A 9,062-nucleotide genomic window follows, 5' to 3' on the forward strand; every position below is an offset into this window, starting at 1 on the left:
AAAGAGCAACCAAACCAAAAAACAAATCCACCAATGATAACAGGCTCTAAAAACTATACTAAAAAAAAATGGACAGACAGAGCCCTAGGACAAGTGGTAAAAGAAAAGCTATACAGTCAAAATCACACACAGAAGTATACACATACACTCACAAAAAGAGAAAAAGGAAAAAAATATATATATCGTTGCTCCCAAAGTCCACCCCCTCAATTTGGGATGATTCGTTGTCTACTCAGGTATTCCACAGATGCATGTACATCAAGTTGATTGAGGATATTTAATCCGCCGCTCCTGAGGCTGCTGGGAGAGATTTCCCTTTCTCTTCTTTGTTTGCACAGCTCCCAGGGTTCTGCTTTGGATTTGGCCCTGCCTTTGTGTGTAGGTCACCTGAGAGTGTCTGTTCTTTGCTTAGACAGGATGGGGTTAAAGGAGCAGTTGATTCGGGGGCTCTGGCTCACTCAGGCCGGGGGGAGGGAGGGGTACGGATGCTGGGCAAGCCTGCGGCATCAGAGGCCGGTGTGACGTTGCAGCAGCCTGAGGCGTGCCGTGCGTTCTCCCGGTGAAGTTGTTCCTGGATCATGGGAGCCTGGCGGTGGCGGGCTGCACAGGCTCCCCGGAGGGGCGGTGTGGAGAGTGACCTGTGCTCGCACACAGGCTTCTTGGTGGCGGCAGCAGCAGCCTTAGCGTCTCCTGCCCGTCTCTGGGGTCCGTGCTGACAGCCGTGGCTCACGCTCGTCTCTGGAGCTCCTTGAAGCAGCGCTCTTAATCCCCTCTCTTTGCGCACCGTGAAACAAAGAGGCAAGAAAAAATCTCTTGCCTCTTTGGCAGCTCTGGACTTTTTCCCAGACTCTCTCCCAGCTAGCTGTGGCGCAATAGCCCCCCTCAGGCTGTGTTCACGCATCCAACCCCAGTTCTCTCCCTGGGATCCAACCTCCGAAGCCCGAGCCTCAGCTCCCAGCCCCCGCCCGCCCCGGCGGGGGAGCAGACAAGCCTCTTGGGCTGGTGAGTGCTGGTCGGCGCCGAGCCTCTGTGCGGGAATCTCTCTGCTTTGCCCTCCGCACCCCTGTGGCTGCGCTCTCCTCCGTGGCTCCGAAGCTTCCCCCCTCTGCCACCCGCAGTCTCCGCCCGCGAAGGGGCTTCCTGGTGTGTGGAAACCTTTCCTCCTTCACAGCTCCTTCCCACTGGTGCAGGTCCCGTCCCTATTCTTTTGTCTCTGTTTTTTCTTTTTTCTTTTGCCCTACCCAGGTAGTGGGGAGTTTCTTGCCTTTTGGGAGATCTGAGGTCTTCTGCCAGCGTCCAGCAGGTGTTCTGTAGCGGTTGTTCCACATGTAGATGTATTTCTGATGTATTTGTGGGGAGGAAGGTGATCTCCAGGTCTTACTCTTCCGCCATCTTGAGGTTCAAGGTCAATTTAATTCTAAAATATAGAAGAGAAATCAAAAGATGTTATTTTTTAGATATTTAAGTTTTTTAAGGAGAACTGGAATTGGGAGAAAAAGTCAATATTATAGCTCTTAAAAAAGGTTACTCAGCAAAAAACCTGTAAGAGTATAAGTTAAATATATTTAAATGCAGATGGGTCTAGTTAATAGTTAATTGTTATATCTCATGCTGTTTCACTTATAAATCATAAGCAAAACAATATTAATAGAGCCATTAGAAATCAAGTACAAATAACACGACAATATTTATTTTAACATTATCTTATTGAAAATTAACTTGTATGGCCTGCATAATATGGAAAAGATATGAGTCTAGAAGCTATTCTATTGGACTCTATTCTTAATTCTCATATTCCCTTTTAGTAATTTTCTACAGGGGTTACAGAATATACTATTTATTTCCATGATCCATCCACCCTACTCTTGTTTTAGTTGTTACTTATCACATTGATAATTATTTGAGTTTCAACATGTACTATGTCTTCTAATTTTTCTACTGCATGATTGTTTTTGTGACTTTTAGTCAGAGACCAGCTACCGAGCAGGATATAAAACTCTGGAGATCCTATGTTTGAGCATTGTAGGAATAGGATTATCTCCAGACTTTTGTCACCCACTGCTAAACAAGGAGCTAAGCATGCGTAGATTATGTCAAGAGAAAAGCTGCCAATCCTCACTTGAAGAGCTTGAAGAACCAGATATAGGGATTATAACTGAATAATCTGTTTTTTCCATGATATTTTTCATCATATAAAAGGCAGAAGATATATATATATAAGCAATATATTCTTTTTTGAGAAGGGAATATGTGAATCCAGTGATATTCCTTATAGTCTGACTATAGTTACAGTGGTCAGTAAGACATAATAAGGCTTTTTCCATCATGGTTCAAGAGCTAATTTCGTCTGGTCTTACAGGAGAACAAAGAACAGTTATCCAGATTATAGCTCATGAAGTGGTTGCTTGAGCAGATGTTACAGAAAAGATACTACATACACATTGATAATAAGCCCAACTGTATGATTCAGTCTCTTGCAGTCATAACCTATATCTGCTTATAACAGATTCTGAGACTGATTTGATGTCTCTCAATTAATAGGAAAGTCATCACTATCTCCGAAAAGGAGAGTCTGTGGACCCCACATGGGGAAGAAAATAAAGCCAGAGGAGAATCTTTTGTTCAAGGTAGTACAAATATATCTGAAGTTTAGCTAGTTTTAAAATTAGAATCCTATTGGTTTTCCCATCTTCCTAGAAGATTTAAGATAATATCAGCAGTGACGGGCATGTATGTATGATAAGGCAGAGTAAAAAAAGGAGATTTTTGGTATAATCATGCAACAAAGTTATTTTATAAAAAGCAGTCAAATTTAGTGAAGGAAAATTTTATTTCCTTGATTTTTCACTTTGAAAATTAGAATTATTCTATCACTAAGCTATGAATACACTTTTGCCTCCCCAGATTGGGATAATAGTTTGTGATACTGCCACAATTCACTCCTTGGTATTTGCAAGGCTTCCATTAACAGAGGACTGTCACCTTGTTGGAAGTTCAGAAGTAGAGGAACAAATTTATATCACCCTAATGACAAGACTCGTAGGGAGTATTGTGTGGTTGTATAATGATTATACTGCAAAATAGCAAAATGAATAGCTCTGGAGGTCTAACAAAGAGTCAGGTGGTTACAATCAAGATGAAAACTTAATTTGGAAGCATTTACTGCTTTGAGCATTAAAGAGACTGTGGTGTCCTGGCCATCATAAGTACTAAGTCTTTCTGGTACCAAAGGTAAAGGAGAAAAAATTAGGTGGCAAGCATATTATCTATTGGACTTCTTTATTCCAGTAAGTGAATTCTGTTATAAGATTCTTTTTGTCAGAAGTGCTAAATATTATTTATAAGTCAGGGATGAAAAGTGGAAGTTTTAAGGGTTTTATGTTCTATGATTTAGAACTACCGTGCTTTACAACTTCAAATTTAAAAAGTTAATTTTGTAAGAGTATATATCTGCTTGTTTTAGGAATAATTATACATCTGCTGAAAATAAATCATACACACATAATAACTAAGCTTGTTGCCATAGTAAATACAGTAAAACTGACAGTTGCTTTTAGAAACAGTTGATATTCTTCTAATAGAGGATAAAATAAAATGTTTTTCCTCCAATATTTAGAAATAAGTCATTAAATTGAACTTAATATCATAAGTAAAATTTAGATTACCACAAATAATTATTTATCATTCTAATATGAGAAGGTATTACAGATATTTTATTGGAGTAATTATAAAAATCAAGGTGAATAAAACCTTGTTGTAGGGACTTCCCTGGCAGTCCAGTGGTTAGCACTCCGTGCTTCCAATGCAGGGGGCATGGGTTCGATCCCTGGTCGGGGAAGTAGGAGCCCACATGCTGCACGGGGCAGCGAAAAAATAATAAAGAAAAAAAAAAGAAACCTTGTTGTAAACAGGAAGATAGTACTCCTGGTATACATGAAGCATAATTTTTCTAATTTGAGAATTACTTTTTGGACAATCACTAAACCTAGTTAAAATAAAGTGCATTGCATTGGGCTTATTTTATCTTTTTTTTTTCTCATTTAAAAACATGATTTTAATTTACAAAAGACAAAGTAGGTATATATTTGTAAACATTTATTCTCTTGAACTGAAAAAGGCTTGCATCAGCACACATTGTACAGCCTTGTAAATTGAAAAACAGGTTCCTTGTTCATAAGTGCAATGAATCTTTGATGTCCAGTGATCTGCTGCAAACAATGAAAACACATTTTAAACCACTTAAGAAGTTTCCAGCACTCATCAAATGCATTTCCTCAGGTGACAAAAAAATCCACAAGGAAGGGAATGAAAATAAGTGGCATTTAATTATTGGAGGGAGACTTAAAAAAAAAAATGGAAGTATTTTCCTGCTAGAATGATTCCTATTCCCCTTTGAACCTAAGTGGTTTGATTAAGATGTGTTAAGAACATAATTTACTTTACGCTTAATGTTTATACGACCTAAGTGAATAAGGAAAAGACCCTATGAGGGAGTTCTATATTTTCTGGAAATTGTTTCTGTGTCTAGAGATACAGGGGAAGAGTAGTCTTCTATTTGTGGGGTCTCCTTAGTTACCCTTCAGCCCCCCAAAGACAGTATATGGCTGTGACTTGGTTATTACACTCTTGCATTCTTTTTCCCCCAAATTCTATGTTGTGTCACACTGTGCTGGCTGCAAAAAAAGAAATACAGGTTGCAACTGGTTGTAATCATTTTGAAGAAAAATTTGCAGTACAATAGAGCTGATACAAGAATTCAGAAATATAAAATAAAATAACTATAAAAGTTAGGAGGCAGTTGAACAGCATTTCGTCAGAAAAATCTGCTAACTCTGTATCATTCCGATGTGGATTCCTACAGTCATCTGGGATGAAATGTGTATTTTCCGCCCCTTTGCTGGATCACTGGCCTGTCTTCAGAAGTTGTAATGCCACGACCACACACCCTAGGAGTCTCATGTTAACAGAAGCTCCAAATACCAAGCCAGTTAAAGATGGGTGAGGACAGGGGAATCACAAAGGCCATGGGTCCAAAGTGGCTGTTACTGAGAACTTGCCCTTTCCAAAATGTGAAAGTCATAGTGCTTCTTGCTCGTTCTCAGCTTAAACTCGTTGACTGAGTTAATTTGTTTCTTCAGAGCATTTTGTGCAGTGGAGATGGAAGGGAATGTGGCTAAGACAGTGTACGTGGAGGCCAAGTCACTAGGTTTAGAGCTTTCGGGGTTGACAGTACTGTCCCCGCTGCTACAGCAGAGGGGGTGACAACGCAGCTGGGGCTGGGACTGGGGGTTCTGGAGCCACCAGATCTTGGCGCCAATTTTAAAGAATTCCCCCAAAAGCTTCTCAGCTTCCACACGAGTTATTCCATCTAGTAGTTCAGTAATTTCCAAGACCTTCCCAACAACTGCTTCTCCTGCATCAAGGTCGGTAGATGCAGCTTTTTTAGCTTGCTTCCTTCCTCGGTTTCCATGCCTGTTGCCAGGCTGAACCTGTTGGGCTGGAATGTGTCCGTGCAGAACAGCAGGAGGGTTGTACTGCAGTGGCTGAACAAGTAACGGGTATCTGGCATCTCCTGAACAATATTGTCTCTACTGTTAAATCCCACATACTTCTGTCCTCTCTGGTGATCACCGTAATATTTGTTTTGTTGCCACTGTGGGGGTGAATGGGCACGAGATTGTGGATTGTTTCATACACTGAGCTGCATCGTCACCATTCCACCACCAGGTGGTGGAGGTGGCACAGCCGCACACTGGTGGCCTTGGAGCTGCTGGGAATTGCATGGGGAAGTAGTTCGAGGCAACTGTACTTGTTCTGATCCTGGATGTTGCAAGTAACCTACTGAGGAGCTTAAATTATTTTGTTGGCCAGGTGGAATGATGCTGTAATAAACTGGCATTCCTGCTGTAGGCATAGATCCTTGATTAGACTGATTAGGGAACATAGCAAGCTGTTGATAAGTCTGATGGGCATTCCTTGAGAACCTTGAGGCAGTGAAACCTGATATGATGGCACTGAAGGATAGGCAATGACCACTCCTTGAATCTGATTTCCAATGCTGTTGGGCTGGCCACCAACTAGGCTCTGACTCTGGGGTTGCTGAACTCCAACTGTCCCCTGGTAGTTTTGCTGCTGGTTGGGCATAACTTGATAACCTGTCCACCGGGCAGGCTGGGGTAGTGGCTGGTTTAGATGTGAATTGTAATGTACAGAAGGGACGGGGCGATACTGAGGTTGACTGGAGTGGTCGTGGCCTGGAGCACAGTAACAGGCTGGCATCTGTGGAGAGGGCTGCTGTATATATCCTTGCTGCTGGAGCACAGGCTGGCTGACAGGATGACCAGAGGCAGAATAGCCAGCAGTAGGGACTTGCTGCCCAGGTGGTAGGGGAGGAAGAGGAGGCGGTGGTGGTGGTGGGGCTGCTGTCGTGATGTAACCAGACTGCTGTACTGAAGAACAACAGAGGACTGAAACATGGTGGCGAGAGGATCAGAGCCATCCGCCGATGGCCGGCGGGCAAGACTCAGGCGGCTACACTGAGACCCATGGTTGTCCTGCTGGGAGAAAATGTGCTGAGCTGCTTGCTGTTGAGGTGATGGGGGTGGCAGAGGTGGCTGTGGAGGTCCAGACCCTTGGGTTCTAACTGGTTGTTGAGTCATAGGAGGATTATACACAACTGGACTCCCATCTGGTTTTATGAAGGGCTGACCTGTTTTTGAAAGCCTGCCTATGCTTTTGCTGCTTCCAGAACTATCACCTCTTGTCAGAACTGAAATTCCCCTGAAGCGGCTGGCTTTGGTTTACAGCAGGCTTGAAGTTTCAGAGAGAGCTGTCTGAATCTGTGCTGCTCCAGGGTCGTGATTCAGAGTACTTCAACTTGTTCTCACTGCTGCTTTGATGACTATTTGTTGATCTCCCTGATGAATCTTTATTAACTCTAAATATCTAGCACCTCTGCTGGGTGCTACTGGCACCTCTGCTGGGTGCTACTACTGGGTCTTGGATTCTTTTGTCAATAATATAATTCTCTTGGGAACACAGGGGATCTTGGGAAAATACTTGGTCTCTAGCTCTCTGGTACTCTTCTTCTCTTTCTTCTATAGATTTGCTTCTTCTGTCAGCTTTCAAACGTATTCTCATCTGGTTATCATCTTTGTCAAAGGTAGAGTTATCTCTCTTGAGGATATATCATTTCTGAAAGTCTTCACCTTTATCATCCTTAATATGTTCATTAAATTTCTGATCAGGTATTCTTGTATTGCTAGTTTTGTTTACTCTGACAGACTTCTCACTCTGATCAACATTGTGGTTTAATCCAAAGTAAGCAGCGACTCTGTGTAATAGCATCCTATGGTAAGATGTCACTGGGTGGAATTTTTTACGTGGAGACTCATTATTACCAATGAAATCTAAAATTTCTTGTTCCGATTTCAACGGCATCATACTGTCCCTGGGATTGTTTTTTAATGTATTTACTAAAAATTCATGTAGACCTATGCCAGTTGAATCAGTGTATTTTTGACCTACAATCTCTTGATAACATTTTTCTGGGCAACTTATCACTGGCCTTTTCTTCTTCTGCTTCCTCTTTTGAGGGCTTCTCCTCTTTTTCAAATGATTGTGTTACCTGGATCTGAATTTTCTCCTGCAAATCAATATTGTTGTCAATGCAGTGTTCATTCTTCTCTGCCAAAATCTTCCCATAGTTTTCTGATTTGATAAGATTTACAACTCCGGTTGTATCTTTCACTTCTGCCTCCAAATCCTTCATTGCTTCAGTTTCATTTTTTACCGTAACAGTATCAGACATCCTCATTAACAAAGGTTATTTTAGAATTCTACAGGGAACTTGAAGCCTGATGTGTCCTATGGATGTGGAATTGTGGTGTCCCAAAAAAATAAAATATAATCCAAGGTTCTTTCTCACAGTTGTCAGCCAGGATGTCAATTGTCTTGACCAATTTGGAATCTGGCAGGAGGAGTCCCATGTCCTTGTCACCACTGTAGATTCCTGGACTGAAATGGACTGTCTTGGATCAAATATATCATACTTTCAGGGGCCCGTGTTACTGAGGAGGAGGAGACGGTTGGAGCGCGGCGCAGCAGGGCGACGGAGGGGCTGGGTGGGTGCAAGTTAAGAGTCTTATGAAAGGGAATTAGGGAATCTAAGGAAAAAAAAAAAAAAAAGGTCATGAAGAACCTAGTGGCAAGACGGGAATAAAGACACAGACCTACTAGAGAATGGACTTGAGGCTATGGGGAGGGGGAAGGGTAAGATGTGACAAAGTGAGAGAGTGGCATGGACATTATACACTACCAAATGTAAAATAGATAGCTAGTGGGAAGCAACCGCATAGCACAGGGAGATCAGCTCTGTGCTTTGTGACCACCTAGAGGGGTGGGATAGGGAGGGAGATGCAAGAGGGAAGAGATATAGGAACATATGTATATGTATAACTGATTCACTTTGTTATAAAGCAGAAACTAACACACCATTGTAAAGCAATTATACTCCAATAAAGATGTTAAAAAAAAAAAAAAAAGAAAGAAAGGGAATTAACCCCATCACCAGCCTGGACACCGGCTCCAGCGGCAGCCACGGCTGGCAAAATCCCGCCCCTTCCCACCACCACGCTTATTTTATCTTGAACACAGGCTTTGATTACTTATTATAAGAATATCATTATATTTTAAAATATCTTATTGCCAATCTTTACATTTTTATTTATTGAATACATCAATATTAGACATTAGTTTGAACATTTTATGTAATACTAATCTATAATATAAAATCCCTTTTATTCATGTAAAATAATTATCTTGGTCTTATATAATGTGGTGATTAATGAGTCAAAGTATAACAGTTTAAACAGAATTAAAACGCATGTTTTGTATACTTTCAAGTAGTTCTTTTTATTCAGTTTTTTAAAAATTGAAGAATTACTTAATATTACATTTTAAGAGTGAATGTATAATTCTCTTGTTTTGTTTTGTTTTTACAGAGAAGCACTGTCCTTTCTGTTCCCAGAATTTAGACCTCCCTTAGCTCACTGTTATGGACT

The 9,062-nt window shown here is 41.3% G+C and overlaps 1 pseudogene across 1 annotated transcript; it reads right to left on the minus strand.

Annotated features, from left to right (window-relative positions):
- Window positions 1–1,270: 1,270 nt before the first annotated feature.
- On the minus strand, window positions 1,271–7,832 carry LOC309659110 (R3H domain-containing protein 1 pseudogene; annotated as a pseudogene). The gene has a single exon. The product of its transcript is annotated as a R3H domain-containing protein 1 pseudogene (transcript).
- Between the last annotated feature and the right edge of the window lie 1,230 nt (window positions 7,833–9,062).

This window comes from Balaenoptera physalus (genome assembly GCF_965194825.1).
Source record: "Balaenoptera physalus genome assembly, chromosome: 4".
NCBI lineage: Eukaryota > Metazoa > Chordata > Mammalia > Artiodactyla > Balaenopteridae > Balaenoptera > Balaenoptera physalus.